The sequence below is a fragment of the Elephas maximus genome, chromosome 25 (genome assembly GCF_024166365.1).
Source record: "Elephas maximus indicus isolate mEleMax1 chromosome 25, mEleMax1 primary haplotype, whole genome shotgun sequence".
Taxonomy (NCBI): domain Eukaryota; kingdom Metazoa; phylum Chordata; class Mammalia; order Proboscidea; family Elephantidae; genus Elephas; species Elephas maximus.
Genome location: NC_064843.1, coordinates 32,930,264 through 32,936,101, shown reverse-complemented (window position 1 = coordinate 32,936,101; position 5,838 = coordinate 32,930,264).

The window sequence follows — 5,838 nt, the reverse complement described above, 5'->3', positions numbered from 1 at the left end:
ATGGGGACCTCTCCTCCACTGACTCTGCCACTTCTCCAGGCCTCCTCACAGTGATGGGACCAAGAGATCGGAGACAGGCATGGTGCTGCTGCCGCCGCTGCCGCCGCTGCTGCCGCTGCTGCTGCCGCCGCTGCTGCTGCTTCTCCAGAGAATCCCTGGGTGACCTTTGTTCCAGCCTGGTTTCCTGGGCCGGGCTCAGGAAACCTGCTGAGTTCACACCTATGCTGGTTACAAGTTGTCTCTGAGCGGAACCTCTTTGTTAAGCCAGTGCAGACATTCCAAGTTCATAAGTGTGAACAAAAGAAAAGAGGAACTCAGCAGATGTAACAGAACTGACTCCAGTTGAATGTTTAGATTTTCTTCGCTAACCTCTGTTTCTTTTCCCCTTTTTGCTGTGGTTTGCATTAATGGGAGTAGTTAGCTCAGGTGTGGGGAATGAGAGTGCGTTGCAGGAGGGAGTCTGAGGAACTGGGAATGAGCCACCACTGCAACTGGTGATCGTCTTTCAAGGAAGGGCGGGCTTTTATTTTGGGGACCAGCTAAATCTCTGCGGTAGTGCGAAAATTCCAAGTGGTTGTCTCACTGTTGGTTGTTTGGCTTACCAAAAAAGAAAAACGTTGATTGGCCTTGGCTTTTCTGCATTAGGCACAGAAGGGGACACAGCCACAGCCAAGGTAGAGGGTCCACCAGAGAATCTGACCAAACCTTCTAGGCACAGAGCAGAGAAGGATGATAAAATCAGAGAGCTGTTTGGTTTTTTTTTTTATTTTTGTTTTTATTGTATTTTGGGGGGGGAGGTTGGGGGGGGAGTAAGCTAGATTGAGGCAGTGGGGGTTTTTTGTTAGTTTTTTCTTTTTAACATTTTCCTCCATTTCTTTATTCCTGATTGCTTTGCCCTACAGCCTGAGTTGTTAATTCTTTTAGGAACTTGATTAGTGGGGCCCAGAATGTCAAAGTTCCCGCAGCTCCTACTTGGAGAGAAGTGAGCCATCTAGTGGTCAGGCAGCTTTTCTGACTCAAACAGGCAGCTTTTCCCACAAATGGTGACAGGAAACTATTCCCGGAGGAAGCAAGTAATAGCCCCCCAGTTGTCTGAGCAACTGCCTTCAGAGAAGGCTGGGGCTGGAAGTGGGTTATGAAGTCTGTTTGCTGTCTCCTTGTGTTGCACCTTTCTTTAAGCTGGAGTTGCAGGGGCTCCCCCCTGAACTTCACAGTGAAACAGATCATAGTTTGTCTTACTCTACCCCTCCCAAACCTCCCCGGTTTTTTATTTTGTTGTTTTCATAGCTGACAGTGTTCGATGGCAATATATCCCATCTTTATATATCCTAAAAAACACTAATCCTAGGCTATTATTAGCCTAAATAACTTTGTTCTGAATAATATGGTTACTGGGCCAAGAGACAGGCCAAGAGCCCCAGGCTGCAGTTTGAGATTGCCAGGTATGGGGCACAGGAGGAGTGTGAGGGTCCCTGGGTGTTGACAGACTTGGGTGCGTCTCCCGGGACACACAAGGAGGAAGGCAGCAACACGTGTTTTGTCCTACTTGGGAAGTTCCCTGAAGCCCTCAGGGAGGCTTCCCAACTCCATTGCTGTGGGAGGGGAGATTGGTTATTCAAGGAGAGGGTGTTTTGTTCTCTATGGATGGGCACTTTCCCTAGGCTCTCTCTTCTGTTGTCCTCTGGCCTCTTCCTCCTGCCTTCTCCTTGTGTGCCTCTGGGGGATCAGGGATCCTCACCCTCCTGAGGCCCGGCAGGGGAAGAATGAACATGGCAGCTTCAGGTTTAGTTGAAGCTGCTGTTTGTCTACCCTCTTCCACCCAACCCCCGTGTCTATGAGCCCAGGTCTAGTGTGGGTGTTGCTGGGTGCTTGTAGCAGGGGACTTTGGAAGTGTTTTGGGTTGGGGTGAGATTCTTCCCCTCCCACAGTGCACTGGGCAATGGAGGTGGTGAAGGGTGGGGGAAGCCATGCTGCTGAATTCTGGTTGGCATTCTCCCCTTGTGTGAAATGGGGTGGCTGAGGGTAGAGCAACCTTGCTTGGGTTTGGTTGTGAGATAAACCTGGAGGAAAAGCACAGTTTTCCCATTGAATTATTTGAGAAAAAAACTACTGTAAATAACTTCTGTTTTTGTCTTTTGTCAAATAAAGTTTGTTTTGGTTTTTTTTGTTTTTGTTTGCTTTTAGGGCAGAAGGAGAATGCTTGATTGATGGACTGTGACTGCAGGCACAGGCCTGGAGAAAGGGCAGTCGCTGAGTTCCTGCTGGGCCTCACCTCTTCCACCCTCCCTCTAGTGGCCAGTTGGAAGTTTTGTACACCCCGTGCCAGTTCCCATTGGGAAGCCAATGTCCCAACCTCCCTTCTCCCCCCATCCCCTTCATCAGTGTGCAGGGCTCTGCATCCCAAGGTGGGCCCGCCAATGTTCCCTGGGGTCAACAGCCAAGGTTTGGGGTTGCTAAGTAGTGAGGGTGTGAACTTGGGGAGCTGGCATTTTACCCTCCCCCACTCCCCAATGAGGAAAGGACATGACTGCAGTGTGAAGCCAGCACAGATGAGAGATGGTTGCTCTAGTCATATCTGAAACCAGTACCACCTCTGGACTTCCCTATAACATAAGCCAGCAAATTCCCCTTTGTGTTTAAGCTAGTTATGAATTGCATTTCTGTCATAATGAAATGACGATGCACTCTAATTGCAGCCCAAACAGTGCCAAAATCGAGGTCTACAACAGTAGAAAATGTTCATTAACTTGTTTTTTTGCACACGTGCCCACCCAAAGTGAAAGACCCTTCTCATTTTTATAGATGAGAATCCGAGGGTATTTGTTAATTTACTTGGCCAAACACACACAGCCAATATATGTGTGGAGCTGAGATTTGAAATCAAGCCTGTCTTGCTTCAAGGTCACCAAGGCCTGCCTAGACCCTATTTGAATTAGTAACAGGCAGTTCACCACCACCTACTGGCATCCAGCTACCTAACAATGGTATGAGCAAAGCACTACAAGTTTTCTTCTAGGCCAAATAAGCTTCCTTTCAATTTCTCCCTAATATTTCTAGATGGGAGATGTATGGTTTCTGCCACAGGTCACTCTCCTTTAGTAGTGTGGAGAGGAAGACTCCCCACTCAAGTACCCCATATTAGAGCCCCAAGGCCCTTAGCCATTCATCCAAAGTCCTGGTTTCCCCAATTCCTCTCTGTCAGTATCTCTCAAACTACACACTTGGCTCCAGGGCCTGGCAGGATGCTTACTGGCAAGGGCTCCTCAAGATAAGTTCAAGATTTAATTTTATGTATGGAGATACTAAAAAGGGAAGTGAGCTGGGTGGTTTCAGCTGCCTAAGGAGAAAGAGAGCTTAAAATAATACTTTATGAAGAACTGAAACCAAAAGTGTCTAATGCATCAAGCTTTGAATTAGTGAGCCCTGGAGTGAGCAAACACTCTAGACCTTGAAAGCTGACTGAGGAATAATGTGGGTAGGCCCTCCTCTGAAGCTGGGATGAGATCTAAGGACATCTACCTTTCCTGTATCAGCTTTCTAGGAAATAGCTTAAATGCATTTCTGCCCCTGATCTTAAGAACCTGCTATCTCTTTGGCCTCCCTCTCTGTACCCCTACTCTAATGGGAGCCATGACGGGAATTAACATCAACTTGGACCACGTAGGCAATCAGAAAAAAAGTGGTGGTAATGATGAAGGAGGGATATGTCTTTAGACTGGTCATCAGGGAAGACCTCTTTCTTTGATCTACCACTTTCAAAAGTATGGAAGTTACTCCATGGACTCCCAGCCACAGAACCACCAGGAAACTTTTTAGTCCCTTCTCAGCCCTAGAATAAGAATCTCTTGGATGGAACTCTGGAATTTTAAAAAACACACTCAACTTTGAAAGCTGCTTATGTGAAAGCTCCCAGAGGGCAGGCCCGAAATCTGCCTTTGTCTGAATGTATCCTCACTTTGTTAAGATACCAGAGCCATACAGAATAAGGTTTGGGACCCTGGAGAGATGTTGAAATAACCATCATCATTGCTCTCAGTGTTACTGATTTCCAAAGCACTTCTCTATGATGTAAGCCTGGGTTCAAATTCTGGCGCTGTCACTGATTTAGCCGTTGTAACCACAGGTGGGTCAATTGACCGCTCCAAACCTCAGTTTCCTCATGAACAAAATGGGAATAGTAGTATTTACCTCTTGTTAGGCGCCATCGAGTCGGTACTGACTCACAGCGACCCTGTGTACAACAGAATGAAACACTGCCCGGTCCTGCACCATTCTCATAATCATTGCTATGCCTGAGCCCATCCTTGAAGCTGCTGTGTCAATCCATCTCTTTACCATCAGTTTACCTCTTAGGAGGGTGAAACAGAATAATGCATGTTACTGTTACCTACTATTATCTGACCTAACTCTCACCCTACTTAGCGTGGGCCTGAGAGGGAAAAAAAACATCATAGCCTATTACGTTATAATAATCTGCCCCGTACCACACAGATTCCTAAGTGCACAATTGGCACTAAGTACCCAGAGGAGTGGTTCTCAAACCAACATGCATCAAGATCATCAGGAGAGCTTCCTAAAATGCAAATTCCAGGCCCTACCCCCGAAGAGTCAGATTGTACAAGACTAGCGTTCTTCACTGATGCCACAGGAGATTCTGAGGCTATTGCACCAGGGACCTGATTATTCTGAGGCTATTGCACCAGGGACCTGACTAGGACAGTGATTTATTCCCAAGAATGCTGGGTTGAGACGATAGAACCTCACCTTTCAAAGTTAGGAAGAGGGGTACCACTAAGTGATCCTCCCCAAACCAGGGGTCCTTGACCCCTAGTTGTTCATGGCAGCCTGAAGGTCAAGTGTATAAAAAATGAAATTCCTGAGGTTTTTTTTTTTAATTGTTGTGAACTCGTTGCCATGGAGTCAATTCCGACTCATAGTGACCCTATACAACAGAGTAGAACTGCCCCATAGAGTTTCCAAGGAGCGCCTGGTGGATTCGAACTGCCTACCTTTTGGTTAGCAGCCTTAGCACTTAACCACTACGTTACCAGGGTTTCCAATTGTTGTAAAGATATATATATATATATATAACACAACATTTGCCAATTCAATGTTTTTTCACTTGTACAATTTAGTTATATCAATTACATTAATATGTTGTGCAACCATCACCAATAACTGTCAAATTTTCCATTACCATAGGCAAACTCACTGCGTCCTAAACAATGGCTCCCCCTTCCCTCTCCCTTGCGCCACCAGTAACCATTAATAAAAATTTGGCTGATACTTTAACTACATAAATAATCCACATTCACTGTAGAAAACTTGGAAATAAAGGTAAAAGGAGTTCAGTATAATAATTAAGAGCTCAGCCAGCTTTAGCAATAAAACAAATATATGTAAAACGTTAAGTGATAGTAAAATATTTACTGTTAACAAAGCAAAAAAAAAATGACTGGGATGCAAACTCAAACATCACAACAGGTGCTCTTCCCACTGCTGGTGGTTTTCTCCCTGAGACTCATGGTTTCTGTGATCCATCAGTATCTGGCCTGGCCACAATCTTAGCCCTCTAGGCACAGCTTCCTCTCTGACCTCCACTACCAGCAGCTGGGCAGTGATACAGAAGCATTGAGCTGGGAGGAAATACTCAGCCCCAAGGCTTAGTCCTGTGTTCAACGGTGTTCAAACTCACAAAGGCAAAATTTGTTCTATTTCCAAATCTGTCTCTCTCACTTCCAAATCTCACTCAATACCAAGTTCTTTTCCATCTTAGACCACCCAGGATGTTTATTTTAACCAGACGGATACACTGGGATTCAGCCAGATTCCCCACTT